This window comes from Phaseolus vulgaris, chromosome 11 (genome assembly GCF_051622355.1).
Source record: "Phaseolus vulgaris cultivar YP4 chromosome 11, ASM5162235v1, whole genome shotgun sequence".
In the NCBI taxonomy this organism is placed as follows: domain Eukaryota; kingdom Viridiplantae; phylum Streptophyta; class Magnoliopsida; order Fabales; family Fabaceae; genus Phaseolus; species Phaseolus vulgaris.
This window is the reverse complement of record NC_143508.1, coordinates 45,549,725-45,566,551: the sequence shown is the minus strand read 5'-3', so window position 1 is coordinate 45,566,551 and position 16,827 is coordinate 45,549,725.

Genomic DNA, 16,827 nt, shown 5'->3' with positions numbered 1-16,827 from the left:
TACCTTATTTTTTTTATAAAAATATGGATTTGATATAAAATCTAATTTGGATTTGAATTTTCAAATTATTTTTATAAAAAATATGGATTTGAATTATAAATCTGATTTTTTACTTTTCTTTTCACAAACAATTTTTTTTTCTTCACTTACTGTATAGATTTTCAGTTGTCTTCATGTATATACACTTGAGAGGGACCATATGCAAACAGTAATATACCAAACAATTTTATCTCAAAATATATTTACATTTAAAGAATATTCTAAGTAAAATATAAATTCAATGGTTGATTTTTTACACTCATTATTTTAACAATAACATAAAAAAAATCACCAATTTTATGTATAGTTTGTAATGGTATATAATTACTTTTTCTGTATCACTGAATATTGATTATCTGTAATTTTAATTTTTAGTATTATTAAATTATATATTTTTAATATTTATATGATATTAATTTTTTTACATATTTTTATATTAATATTGTTAGTTTTTTTAGAAAATATAAATTTAGTTTGAAAAATAATTTTTTTCATCAAGAGGGTATTCATTTTAGAATTTTGAAAAATAAATTTTCTCTACTGAATCGACATCAGTGAAAAATAATCTCTTTTATACAATTTATTTTAATATTTTAAAAATTAAATAATTTTTATAAAAAAAAATAAAAAATAGAGAATGTTTTATCTTAATAAAAATAACGGAGTAATTTTATATTAAATTTTTTTATCAAAATTAAAATATGCATAATACGAAAAATTTAAATTAAACATATTAAAATTATTTAATTTATTTAATTTATATTTTATCTGAATAGATATAACTGAAAATAAAATCAGGATAAAAATTACTCCTAAAATCAAACTTACATATTTAAATATATATTAAATAAATAATAAATGCGTAAATGTAAAAATGTTAAGCTACTATAAAATATTAAAATTAATAACTAATTGAAAACATAAGCTTAACGTTAAAAAAATTAATAATTAATCTTTATCATAAAAAAATTAAATTACATTACATTAATAATTTTTTGATATTATATAAATTTATAAAAAAAATATGGATTTAGATTTCAGATCCAATCCAAATATTTGGATTTGGATTTATAAAAATCCAAATTGTTTTTACAAAAAATATGGATTTAGATTTTAAATCTGATCCAAATATTTGGATTTGGATTGGATTTTTGAAAATCCACTCCATGACCACCCTTACAATCTAGTATATTCAATAAGGAGAATATTGACTGATGTCTTTTGAAAGACTCGTACTAAGTAGCCCCTACAAGAGACTAGTATTCACTTTACATTTTGAAAGTTGCTTGATTTACTTGTTTTAAACACATAAGTAGCATGAATTAAATTAAATATTAGTCTTGGAAAACTAAAATAATTTACAATTTAAAAAATGATAGATTTTTAGAAGATTCCATTAAATTTCATGACCTATAAAAAAAGAAACAAGATGTAACTTAGCAAAAATGACTAATGTTGGGAAAATGGCTCGAGCTTAAGGAGCCGACACTGAACACATGGAGTTGGGGCTTAAGATCAAGGAGATGCACTTGAGCATAGGGTGTTGGCGTTGACCACATAGAGCTAGCACTTAAGCACGACCTCATTTTGTTTGAGTATAGGGGGTTGACATTGAGCACATAAAGTTGGTGCTTAAGTGCAAAATGCTAGTGATAAGCGAATTTGAGGCAAAGAGTACCATAAAAACCACACCTCATTCCATTTGAGTGTCGGGGGCTGGTGGCACATGAGCGTACAAAATTGGTGCTGAGGGGGGGTTTGAGGCACAAAGCACCCCCAAAAATTGCATCTCATTCTGCTTGAGCGTAGGGGCTAGTATTGACAGCATAAAGTTGATGCTTAAGCGTAGAAAGGTGGTGCAAATAGAATTTTAGACAAAGAGTATCCCAAAAATTGCTCTCAATTCGCTTGAGGGTACGGGACTGGCACTGAGCTCATAGAGCTAGCATTTAAACAAATTTGCGACAGAGAGGACTCCTAAAGTGAAAGTTAGCATAAATTTATAATATCTTGATGTCTATAACAAGTATATCTTATTTAAATCGCAATTTGACAAACAAATCCAAAGACTTAAACTTCGAAAATACGTCTTACAATCAAACTAAGCAATCAATCATTTTTCAAATTATTTAAAACTTCAAACCATTTATCAAATAACATCTATTTCACTTAACAAACACAAACCTTGCAAAGAAATTTAAAACTTGTAACCACGTCACCTTTGCATCTAGGTATTCTAGTTTAGAGTACTATTAAAAAAATAAATCTAGTTTTTTTACGTGGAATGTTTATCTTCAAAGCAACCTCACAGTTTAATCAATAATGCTATATAAAATATCTGGAGACCTAAAGAAAAAAAAATTCAACTAATTCCACCAAAATTAATGACAAAATCATAATGTAAAAAAATAAGAAATTTTATAATTTAAAATTAAAATTTTAATCGAATAGGATTGATTTTTTATTACTGAGCTACTATGATCCTTTTACTATGAGATGCTATCATATTTTAAAATATATGAGGTATAGAGGAAGAAAAGTTAAGTAAGGAGAGAATATAAAAAAGATGGGACAGTTGCATGTTTTGTTTTACGGAAGGTTATATGTATTTTTTTTTTTAACAATCACTTTAAAAATTTATACCCATTTTAATCTCTTAACAAAATTAAATTTTTTCATATTAATAGTAAGTAAAAAAAAGTAATTTTTTAGTAGCAACACCAGATATAAAATTGAGGAAACATTAATATTATAGAAGTATTATCAAGAAAAGTTTTGCTAAATATCGTTTTTGTAAATGCAATATTAATAATATATGTATAGTAAACTTGTAATTGGATTTATATATTAATAAATTATTATTAAATAAAAAAAAATCAAAACAAAATGTAATATATATATATATATATATATATATATATATATATATAAAAGAAAAAGTATTACTCCATTCATCCTTATTATAAGATACTTTGATAAAATCACCAAGAAAGTTTAAAGGTTTTTTAAATATTTTTACTTCTAATTCTATTTGTTTACTCTTAATAATGAAATCTATCTGTGTGTATAAAAGAAAAAGTATTACTCCATTCATCCTTATTATAAGATACTTTGATAAAATCACTAAGAAAGTTTAATGATTTTTTAAATATTTTTTACTGCTAATTCTATTTTTTTACTCTTAATAATAAAAAATCAATTAATTACCCAACACTCTTTATTGATTGTACTTCATTTAAGATTGTAAATTTGAACCAGCAGAATAAAAATTTATTGATTCGTGACATTCAAAGATACAGAGTCAAATAATAAAAGAGAATATCCCATCAGTTCTTTCTAATTTCAGGTTTTTAATAAAAATGATTCACTTCCCCGTACATTTTTAAATTTTAAGATAACAAATTTTTTCTATTATCTTCTTAATTTAATTAATACGAAGAGAAAAAATTAGTTATAATAAAAATATATAATGTCCCGACCAGTCCTTGGTCATCGATTTCAAAGACAGACCTTAGACATCGCACACCGGTGCCTGATAGTGGAAGTGGGTCACGTAAGGGGGGTCCAGACGCACCTATTAGGGGATTGGTCAGTATTCGAACAATCGGCCCCATAAACCCCAACGCTGGAGACCGACATCAGACCTCACCAACAGAGGGAGAGATCAGACGTCGGCGGTCTGAACATTATAGTGGGCCACGTAAGGTTGACCCTAGAATTATACTAAGTTATCAGTTAAAACATCATATAAGGGAAAAGCCTAAGTCACGAAGGATCCATGCATGTGGTGTGTATAGCGCACATAGGCGCGACACGAGAGAATAATCCTTGGAGGCGCTGAGGCCCATTAGGGTTAGGGGTTTCCAAGGAAAGTTGCATGCATGGCACGTGAATACTTTGGGCACTCGCAGAAACAGATGGCGCCAGAGACTAGGTGCACAAGTTGGTACTCTGTTAGTCGTTGCACTCCAGTTAAGGGAAGTTCTATGTGCCAGATATGCTAAGATTATGTAAATAGTGGCGCAAGGACATTCCCCAAGGAACCCTAGACAAGGGTAACAACACAAAGGTAAACCCTAGTTTCAACCTATATAAAGGGTGCTAAGGTACACAGTTTCTAATACTAAAACTACTTTATACACTTGGTGTTTTATTGCCCTTATACTAACTTGAGCGTCGGAGTGCAAACGGTCGTCAAGACGCTCTTTGTCTTTGCATGTGAAAGATTCTTTGATCAAGGAAATACGATTCTCAAACAGAGATAGGAGGGTCAAAGGCTGTCGTTAGAGGAACAAGTAACAACACATAAATATACATTAAAAAATATAATAGATAATTCACTTAAAATTATAATAAAAATGAATTTATGATTTCATTAATTTTAGTAAAAATATCTTGAAGAATTATCGTAAAAGCATAAAAATGTAACTATTAATTAATATTTTTTAAATTCTCTTTCCATCATTCAGTGTAGCAACATAAATAATCATATATGAAATAAGACTTATAAGGAAAATAAAAAATTAAATTTATTGAAAATAATAAATACCAAGTTTTTTTTTTCAAAGTTTTTCCTTGTAATAAATATAGATGGGAGTAAAAGTTTTTGAGACATGGTTGGGTTTTTTTTATAGTTAAATATACATTAAATCAAATTTAAATTTATATGTAGTTGTGTTTGATATAGTTTAAATATATTTTTTTTATCTAAATCAATTTAATTTTTATAATTCTGTTTGAATTGATTTTGTGTTTTTATTGTATAATATTTTATTAATATATTTTTTTAATTTTTTATATTGTGAATTTAATTTTCCAAAAATGATGAATACTTTTATTTTTTATTATAATATTAAAAAACAAACAAATACATATATATACAGAAGAAACACAGTAAATTCATTATCATTTAAAATCATTAACAACTCTCATATTATAATATTTCTAAAGAGAGAGAGAGTACATACAAAATATAGATTTTAAAATATGACTTAAAACTAAAAAATTAAAATAAAGTGTTCCTGGACCTATTCCTATATTTACTCATGTATATATTACATTTATAATATATCACCACACAAACAACACACAAGTGAGTTATTGAAATGAATTTTTAATGTAAAAAAATGTATATAAGAGGAACAATTTTAATAGAAATTCATAAACAATCCAATTTCAATAAAAAAAAAGTAATATACAAAAGCTCTATTGATCACACATAAATCTATACATTAAGGATATTCAACAAATGTCATATCAATTTATACCTTTTGACAGTATTATGTGTCTTCCCCTAGAGACTAACATTTGATCTAAATTAGTACTTAGATTTATAAGCAAACCTAAAAATAATGGATCACAATAAGTTCACTATAATCTTAGTTCCAACACATGTCACAACATGTAAGAACTCCCCCTCAGTTTCTCACTTCTTTATATCTTGGTATATGTGACTTAGAGCATCAGTGAAACAAGGAGATATATGTTACAACATATGTATCAATACATAATACACAACTCAAACAATGCTTCACACATTATCCTAGATGTGTGACTTCAAATTCATGCAAATTTCATCATTCTTAGTGAATATTATCATGCAATATAACTCATTTACATAAGACCACAACTCAATAAGTATACAAACTAATATTCATTTTGCATTTATAAAAGCAATCATATTCAATCCATTAAAGAGACTGAAAAGAAAAAAAAAATAACTTGAGGAAAAAAATTTGGCTCGAATTAATGATTGAGTTGCAGTGTTATTTTTGCTTGAGTGAAAATAGAGTCAAAAGAAAGATTGATTTTTGACTCTATTTTAGCTTGAGTGAAAAATCCTTCGTTTGAGCAAAAGTATGACTGAGAGCAAGACTTGAATTTCTATTATATTTTCGCTTGAGCGAAAAATATCATAAAATCAACCCCATACAACAAAAATTTGTTTTAGTTCTACCTGAAACCAATTTACAAATATAACTCTCAAACACATCCAAAATTATCAGTACAATCTAAAATTTGCTCAAACATCATCATTCTCTTATTTTAATTCAATCTTAATAATTCAAATTCAATATAAGGTAAAACTCTAGGAGACTAATCATATTCACAACTCAGTTTGATAAACTATATACTTTACACATGTATAATCTAACCACTAAATCAACTTCTTGTCGAGAGTGTTCAATTAAAAAAATTCTACAACAATAATCTATTAACCGAAACTCAAATAACATTCAACTTCAAACATTCAAATAGTTTCCAAACAAAACATCATCCCTACATAGAAATCAAATATGGTCACCAAATCACTTTAACATCTAGATCATTTATCCAAAGGTTCTATCAAGAACATAAATAACTTCTCTTAGCTACAATTCTTTTCTTTCAAAAAAATTATGAATCCAAGAAAGAAAACTATTCAAAATCTAGAGCATAAAGCAAAGTATCCAAACATAACAAAATTTTAGTATGAATTTAACCAAGTTGAGATTATCATTTTTCTCAACTTACTCCATTAAAATTGATGACACATTCATAAAGAAAAAAATAAAATAAAGAATCTTTAGAGTAAATAGAAACTTACTCTATTTAAAAATCTGATCGGATAGAAATGATATGGTTCCTTAATTACTATGAGGTATCCGTGAAAAAGAAGAAATATAAAAGAAGAAAATTAGAGAGAAAATAATTCTAAAAAGATAACGATATGAAAGTGTGAAATGAGTTTGGGAAGGAGGGATACATCATCTCCACTATAATTAAATGTTTGCTTTCTTCAACACTATACGTAGTAAACAATTTGCTAATACATATTAACAATTTTTTTTTCTGTAAATGAATTACAATAAAATATAAAAATACTAAGATGTCTACATCTTTATAACAATGGGAAAAAAATTAAAAAATAAAGATAATTATGTTGTATTTATAAATTTTCTACATAGCAAACCCCATCACTTGTATGAAATACAAAATATAAATATCAAGATTAATCCTTTTCTACGGTTTCCTTCCAATAATTTTTTATTTTGTTTCAGAACATGCCCACAAAACTAATGTAATATTTACATCATTCATATCTTAAACATACTTTGTTACTCCTTTATCACAAATTTATAGACATTCACCCGAGTTGGGAACATTAAATTTTCCTCTCCACGGATCTTATTAAACATTTAATTTTTTTTAAGACTATTTTAGTCACAAATAACACCACTTTTATTATACTTTATACAGTATTTTAGAGATGGAAATTTTGCAACTTTCGTTTTTATTTTTATTTTAATCATTATATAAACTAATTCCACAAACAATTCATTTAATCATGTTTCGGTCATTAATTTACTACTAATATAACTATTTGGATCACGATTTATGATCTTCTTATTTTGGTCGCTAAAGTTTTAGGCGATTTAAAAAAAATAATAAAGTGACACTTGAAGAATGTTGCTAAATGCCTATTTTAACTATGAGTTTCTATTTTGCAACTTTAATCCCATCTAATATAATTATAATTGGGTTGAATTAAATTATTGGGTTAAGTAATCAAAATAAATTAGTTTTCACCTCTTTAAAAGTTTCAAACAAATTTTAAAACCATTTTTTTTCTTAATATTTAAAAGGTACTAAACCCTACTTAAATCGTAAATATAAACAAAATTCTTAAAAGAATAATAATATATTAAAACAGTAATCATAAATCTAATTTATAACTAAGTGAATGTGTTCCAAACAGAAGGTATAAGAGTGAAATGCTTCCTCTAATAATAAATCTGAGACAAAAATATTTAATCATAATCTTCATAAAATAATGTTCATTTAATGATTATTTGCAAAATTATTTCTTCATATATTAAAATTATTAGATAAATAATATTTTTATTACACATTTATTATGTAATTAGGTTGAGTTAAGTTTAACACGTTTGAAATTTAATTGAATGTAATTCAATCTCTGGTTGAATTGGAAGGTAATAAGATCTTACCCCTCTATTTTATGATGATTCTTTACTCATTATATTAGAGAAATAAATTTTATTAACAATCAAAATTTATCAATAATATCAAAAAATTATTAGTAAATAAAAATTATCAGTTATAAAGAAATTATTGACGAAAACTCGTCCTCAATTTTTCGTTGGTTATAATTGTTCTTACAACAAAGATCGAGAAAAGTCAAATAAGTTGACAAGACCAACTTCTTCCACTAATCTTCCGGTTTTGAACTTTGGGTTTCTCTTTAGGTTGGACTTTCGGCTTCTCTCCAGATTAGGCTCTTGGCTTCTCTCTGGGTAGGGCTCTCGGCTTCTTCTCCACACGGATGAGTGTGTGTACCTGCAAGACGCTCCAATGCCAAAGTCAGAAATAGTTTAATGTTCATCAGATAAAATTCACTCTTACTTACCTCTTTGTCTTGATTCTCTATTTATAGAGTTTTCTTATTGAGCTTATATCTTATTTGGATCTTTCTTTCTGCACCACTTTATTAGTTTACACACACCCATTCAGTTGGATTTTTATTAATTTAGGTCTTGCTACAGTAATTATATATATATATATTTATTTATTTTATTCTTTTTTATATATATAATTCTCGGTATGACTTCTCAGTTTCACCTTTCAATCATATTAGTATAATAATGATAACCTTTTATCTAGGAAAAAGTATAGTTTACATACAAGGAGCTTGCGAGGCGAAGAAGATGCAATATTATGGACTTATTTGGATAAAATTTTCTAAAAGAATTTATAGGTGGAAAAGATATAAAGAAAAAATAAAATAAATATTTTTATAAATTAAAAATTAATTTATGTGATAAGTTAATTTGCAGAAAGTCTTTTCCATACTTTTTCTAAATATTTAATTTTACTTTATGTAATATGAATTAACTTAAAAAATTTCTTTATTTATTTTAAAAGTTCTTTAAAAAAAAGCGTTTGAAATAAATATACATGTCAAACATAGGTACAACAAAATTCGAAATTGTCATAATAAAGAAGAGACCAAACCGAAGCAATGGTATGGGTTTAGGGTTTATCGAGAGGCTTCTAGTTTTGCAAATCCCAAGAAAAGTTTGTACATCTCGAAGCTCATTCCACATTTCGTAAATAATATGAAGAATAATCAACGGAAAAACGTTTAACATAAACAATTATGTATTTAATATAATTTTTTATTTTTATTTTACGATAATATGTTTTAAAGTAATGTAATATACAATGTATCTTTTATTTATAAAAAATAAATTGTTATTTATTTTATTTTATTTCTATTATAGTGTTTTCTTTTTCTTAGAGAAAATTTAAACTTATATATTAACGAAATATGTGTACAAGTTAAAGAAACAACTGCAAAAAAGAAAATTATCATAACATAATGCTCACGTCAAGTATACCGAGACAAAAACATTGTTTCCTTTGCTTTTATCAAGAATAACGTACACTACAAAAAAAAAATATTACATGATAAGATATAAAGTATGGAAATTGAAAAGACTAGGAAGACAAGTCTAATGCAAAATGCCAAATCAGAGCGTTTTGGAAGTTTTATTTTTAAAATTTTATGTAAGCACTGTAAATAAGATGCTAAATATTTTGAAATTAAATACATTTTTAAAATAATAATAATAATAATAATAATAATAATATAATAATAATAATAATAACAATAATAATCTAGAAAAAAAAATAATGGAACAAAAAACTACCATATTAAGTGTAATACCAACATTCTTAACTATTTCGATGTCGATAACTATTAGCCCTACATCGAATCTAGGAAAGATGTTGAGTTAAAGATATTTTTAGAGAATGTCACCTTGGCAAAATATAATAGTAGAGTTAGAAAATAATTCTAGATCAATATTTAATGGTAGTTCAACTTATATTTTATCTAGAAATATCGAGAACTATAATGTAAATAATACTTCCTGTAGTACGACTTTGGAAGTGTTAAGATAACAAATGGATAATAGTAATTTCTATTAGTTTTTGGGGGTTGAGTTCAAAAGTTAGGATGAATTGAAATTTACTAACCTTTAAAAGATGAATAATTTTTTTAATTGATTGATAAGAATGCAATTAACCAATTTTAGTGCAGATTTAAAGATTATGTAAAGATATTTTAAGATACAAGATATATGACAAGTATATTATGTAATATAATACGTAAAATTATTAGAAGGATATATATATATATATTAAAATTTCTATTGGCTCACTCTATCACAAGAGTTACATCCAATTGCTTAATCACTTTGATTAGACTTCATACAATTCGATTAAGCTCTTTGATTCTTTTGGTGGATTCTTTGTTGATCGAGCTGGATTATGGATGCGGAAGCAATGGAGAAGTGAAGATTGGATGAAGGTTTGAAGTGAAATGTCGTGAAAAATTTAAGTCTAAGAGAAGTTGAGCCAACTCCTAGAAATGCATAGGTTTAAACACTAGAAGAAGTGTTAACATAGAGAGGAACTAAGAACAAGTAGGCTGCAAATTTGGCAAAGTTTCCTTACTTAATTCAAAGCTAATTTGCATGTACAAGACACTCTTGTTTATAGGAGAAGAAAGCTTGCAAGAGAAGCTAAATTTTACCCTAACCCTAGTGCACCAAATAGAAGATTCCAAAAGAAGCTTCATACCTTAACCCTAGATTGGAACCCAAGCTTCTAGCCATAACCCTAACCCTAATTTGGTTTTTAAGTTAGGGTTTCTAGAACCTAGATACACTTTCTTCTGTATAAGGTTAGGTTATTTACCCTTATTTATGTGGTGGCCCAAAATGAATTTCTACACTACTCTATACAATTATTTACAAGGCTAAAAAGAAGGAAGACTCTTCACATGTGTCCAATAAAGTTCCGTCTTCTTAGTCCAAGATATGGTGGTTGCATACTTCATCGTCATAGCCTCCCTCTTGAAAAGAATTTGACCTCAGATCTAAGAGATATTCAGGGATTGCGACATTTATTTATTTATTTTGCAGAATTTTCTCCAGGATAATGGATCCATTTGTACAAACCAACAAACAATATCAAAATAATGTTTCAAAAGAAAATATTAAAAGAATATGATCCTTTATTTTTGCAAGATCTTTTAGAAGAAAATGTTAGGCATTCTTTTGAAAATATTTTTGTTCACTTTTTGAAATTGCTCAACTCAGGAAACTCCGCACAAAGTGTTCATTTTGAAAATTTTACAAAGTTAAGTTATCACCTTTCTCAAAAGAAGAGTGCAAGAGAATGCATATTTTTTACTGCTTTCAACTCTAGACTTTTCTTCCTTATTTTTTTCTTCTATTTTTCTATTTTTAATTTTACTTTTATTTCATTCTCTCTCATTTTCTTAGGTGTGAGAGAAATTAGAATTATTTTATTTCCCTAATGAGGGAAGGATATTTTGTTGGTGGCACCATCATGTATACATTTGTGATCATATTGTCATGGCATACCAAGTCTAATGTGCCCAACTTCCAAGGAATAATATCACATAAAACATTTTCATTATAATTTTCTATGGAAATGGGTACACTTACTTGTTCTTTAACTACTATACACCCATCATTATTTATTCACTCAAGTTTATAACCTTTCATATGGGGTTTAGTAGTTAATTCTAATTTTTCCACCAACCTAGAACGACAACAGTTAATTCACTCAAGTTTACTATACACCCATCATTATTTATTCACTCAAGTTTATAACCTTTTGAATGGGGTTTAGTAGTTAATTATAATTTTTCCACCAACCTAGAACGACAATAGTTGCAAAAGGAATCACTACCCATAATCAGAGAACATATATTTTTAAATCTTGTACCATGTGTGGAATAGGTTCTTCCATTGTTAATTCAACGGGTTGATTTCGAGAAGCATTCTTACCAACAATAATTCTCCCTCACACAGAAGTATTTCCTCTTCAAAAACTACAACTTCTTCTTCACTAGGTGAAGAAGATGAATTATCTTGGCTTCCTATGTCTTTATCTTTTAAAACCATATTTCTTTTGTGAGGACACTAAAAAAGAGTAGTGGCCTCTTTCAAGACACTTGAAACACTGAACATTTCTAATTCTAGTTTCTTTAGAATGTTCTTTATAATTATATTTTTCTTTTTCTCTTTCCCTTTTCCTTTTCTTGTCATTCTCTTTATTATGTGGCCTCTCACCTTTAGATGTGGAGGAGTAATCCTCCCTCTTAAGCTCTCTCTTGGAATAGGATGTATCAGGGAAATTCTTCCTACCATTAGAGATTATTTTAAGTTGTTATTCTACCCTAACACAAAATTGAACTAGATCATTTAAATCAATATAAGGTAGAAGTTCAACCCTATCCTGGATTTCATAATCGAGGCCACTCTAGAATGCCACGGTTATTCTTGGTTCTTCTCTTATCCTTGTCCTCATTAAAAGTAACTCCATTATTTGCTTATATTCCTCTACGATTTTGTCTTTTTGTTGGAGTCTTTGAAGTTGGTACATCAACTCCCTATCATAGTAAGAAGGGACACGAAAAATGCAGAGGGGCATTAAGAAAGGGAAAGTTTTATAGCAAGGGGGAACAACATATTATGGTATTTGTACCAGTGTGAAGAGATCAAAAAAATTCTTATGTCTACATTGCATCATCCAACATGAAGGTGTTTACATTGGATCATCCAACATGAAGAATTAAAGTTCAGAATCTTCTTTGAAGTATGTGACATCATACAAAAATGAGAGATTGTTGATCTTGAATAAGGTCTTCAAAGACTTAAGTTGATGATGAATACTTAACAAGATAGAGATGTTTTTCATGATGTTTGAAGATGTTGATGATGAATACTTAAGTCTTAGAGTCTAGCTTTCCTTGTTTCTGTTTGTGTTATTCACACGAGCTATTGACTAGGACTTTTTAGTTCAACACAAAACCTATCTTAAAAATATAAAATGTTTTTCTAAAAATAAAATCAAGCTTAAAAGGTTTTTCAATATTAAGATTAATTGTAGTTGATTAAATTGTTCTTCAAGGATTCTAAAACAAAATAATTGATTATTTTGTATAGTAACCAATTAATCCAAATAACATTTTAAGTGTTTTTTAAACTCTCTTAATAATAATTGATTAAGTTTTTTTATACTCGATTAAATTGATTTTAAACAATTAATGAGGAGCATGTTTAATCAATTAACACATAATAATCTATTATTCCATAATAATCTATTATTCCATAGAGATGTTGCAACTATTTTAAAAAATATGTTAAAATAATTGACTAGGGATTTGTTTTAATCTATTAAATATATCAACACTTTTTTTAAGGACTATAAATAAAGAGTAATTATACATCTTTAAAACATTCTTTTTGCAATTAAAACAAGTGAATTACAAGGAGTTTTTTTATGAGCTAATAACACAATCTTTTGAAATGGTTATGAAGGTTTCTAAGATCAAAAGGTTGTGATGAATTCTAAAGTCTTACTGCTTGCTTCTAATGTGATTAGTGAACTCTTTTTATTACTTTTGCTTCTGATTTTGATTAGTGTTGTTTTGTTGTTGATTTGCAACCAGAGTTGATAAAACATATATCATTTTGGGTGTTGAAGAGTGGATTGAGGCTGGATATCCTCTCCTCTTGAGTGGGTCAAGAGTTGATTTTGTTAAGTCAATAGACGTTCTAGTTAATGCTAGACGTTCCTACACCCTTTAGACGATCTCATGATATGGGAATCTATATGTTTTGAAGATTAAAAAAAACTATAAGATCTGTTAAGATATCTAACAAACTACTAAGTTTGAAAATTCATTAGAAGTTCTGGGTGATTGTATCTATTAGACGATCATGCAAGCTAAACACATAATATGGTTGAATAGGCATTCACAAAGAGTGTCAGACGAATAACTAAAATCTAGAAACAACATACGGTGGTGAACCTGAACCTGAGAAAAAACTATACAAAGGTCTCATTAAGATAGTAAATGTTGTTTATGTAATAACTCAATGAACCACACTATCAAGCGATACTCTTAACGGATGATGATGTAGTTTGAATGTGACAGATGATCAAATAACAAAGAAGTTTCCAAACTCATTTGTACCTGTATAGGAAAAAGAGGGTCTAGATAGTAGATGGGACTAGTTGTACAATTGCTGACGTGCCAGTGATCTCCTTGCTTCTTCCTTCCAGTCTCCTTCTTCAAATGCTAGTGCTCAGTCGGGGTTGACTTGAGAAGGGTACTCCGACGATCAATTTGTTAGAATAGATGACTTTAAACTAGAGGGGGGTGAATTGTTTAAAGAGGATTTTCGCAAACTTTTAAAACAAGAATGAAATTATTACAAGAAACAATTGATAAGAAATTCAGTTTGCCAAAACAACAGTATAAAAAAAAACAATTGGTTGTTTCACAGAAATAATCGGTTGTTTATACCAGTAAACAACAAACAAAACTGAATTTAAAGAGTTAAAGATAGAAAGATTGCACACAAATGTTTATACTGGTTCACTCCAAACCCAGAGCTACATCCAGTCTTCTCAGAAACCCTGAGGAAATCCACTAAGTAATCACAACCTTGATCACTTACACCACAACCAAGAAAGTGACCTTGAACACCTCAAGACACACACTCTTCTTGGCCAACACACCAACACTAAGATTGCTGATCTTGATCCCCTCAAGAACACACAACCAATCTCAGCAAACACAGAAACAAAACTTGATTCACAAAGTACAAGGATTACACTTGTTACAAAAGATAATTTGAAATCAATACAAGCATAATCCTATTCCACAACTTTGATCAATCACAAACTTTCAGCAATCTCAGCTCTTTGAAAAACTCAAAAACTCTTAGCAAAAACTTGTCAAAGATTTATTCTCAATTCTGTTTTTCTGAATTTATTCAAAGATATAGTTTGTTATCAAATCTTAACAAACTCTTAAATTGCATTAAAAGATTGGTCAAAACATTTAATGACTGGAGCGTAAGCAGTTAAATCATTTAAAGCTCAGTCAAAGATAAAACAGTTTTTCTGTTATGGTCCCAAAACAAACAATCGGTTGTTTCCTCGAATCAATCAGTTGTTTTGGTTTTAACAGCTTAACCATTTGAACAACAGTTTTCAAATCTTTTCTCAAAACATCTAAGTATAAACAATCGGTTGTTTCGACAAAACAATCGGTTGTTTTAACTTAGTTTGAAAACATTTTACTTTCACAAAGATTGAGAATGCCTATGCTTTAGATTCGATCAAGGGGTGGATTACAACACTCAAACTACCCCAGAACTAGACTATAGCAGCACAACAACAACAAGCACAGCCAAGACTTCATCATCCATCAAAGGGTTTGGATACTTCAAAGCTTGAGCACCACTTGGTTCAACAATCTCCCTCTATTTGATGAAGACAAATCCCTGATGCTTGTGTTGTACCTGATTGAATCTGAAGCAGTTCCTGCAAGATACAGTTTTGAACAAGGCATAGAACTTCTAATATTTAGTTAGCACAGATATAAGATTTAAAGATCAGAGCTAAATATCAGAAACAAAAATTACTCATCCAAACTGTTTTAACAAAACAGAAATTTAAACACAACATATATATCTCCCCCTATTTGTCTTCAAAAATAGAGAAAGAGAAGAGATAAAACAAGATATTGTTTTAATTACATCAGAATTAAAGCAGTAACAGCAGAAGGAAAGAAAATTTAAAACACCAGATATAACCACAAAAAACAATCGGTTGTTCTGATAATTCAACCGGTTGTTTTTCTTCATTCATCATCATCAGCAAACTGAAGATCAAAGATTTGGTTATGGACAACTTCAATCTGTTCATCTAGAGTCATGAAGCGTGCATCCATGTTGTCAAACCTGTTGTCAATCCTCTGGAAATTACTAACACAAAGATCATGGAGGTTTCTTTGATTTTCAGCAAAGCTATCAAGCCTATTCATCATTAGTCTTTCAAAAGGAGACATGGTTTGCATCCTTTCTTCTTGATATCCAACACCAGCACTTGGTCCAGCATCTTGATAATCTTCAGGTGGATCTTCATGTTGAACATCCATATCAGCAGGTTCATCTTGTTCAAGATCAGCAGCACCACTAGATGAGGCACCAAGGTCACCATCCTTACTAATCCATTGTCCACCTACTTTGGTAAAACCCATCTTGCTGAGTGATCCATGGTTCAACTCTTGAGTTGACTTGACCAACTCAGAAGTTTCATCTTCAAGGTTCACTTCAAAATAGAGTAGAAATTTAGATACTAAAACAACATATGGATAGTGATAGTCACTTAACCTCATAGCCTTTTGCATGTGCTCTTTGGTGATGTGGACCCAATTGATTTTGATCTTCTTCATGATGCAGAAAATATATACCAGATCTTCCTCAGTAAGAACAGAATGATTACTCCCCCTTGAAGTTAGAATCCAAGTCACAATGAGAGCAAGCAATCTTTCATCAAGCTTTAGACCTCCAACCGAGCATGTTCTCACTTGAGCATGTTGATTCTTCAAGCAACTTTTGTAGTATTGGATTTTGTTAAAATCCTCCACTACTCCAAGATTTCCTTTGTTGATTCTAAGGCCAAAGAACTTGAGACCAGCAACAGCAGTTCATACTTCATGAGTTATCTCCATTTCTACGCCTTTCACATGAGAAACTAGATTGTTTCCCTCAAACTTTAAATTTGTGTAGAACACCCTTACCAAATCTGGATAAATGTTGCCCTTCATCTTCAGGAACTTTCTGAGAGATTGATCCTTGAGCAGCCTTCTTACATTGTCAATCTATTGACTTT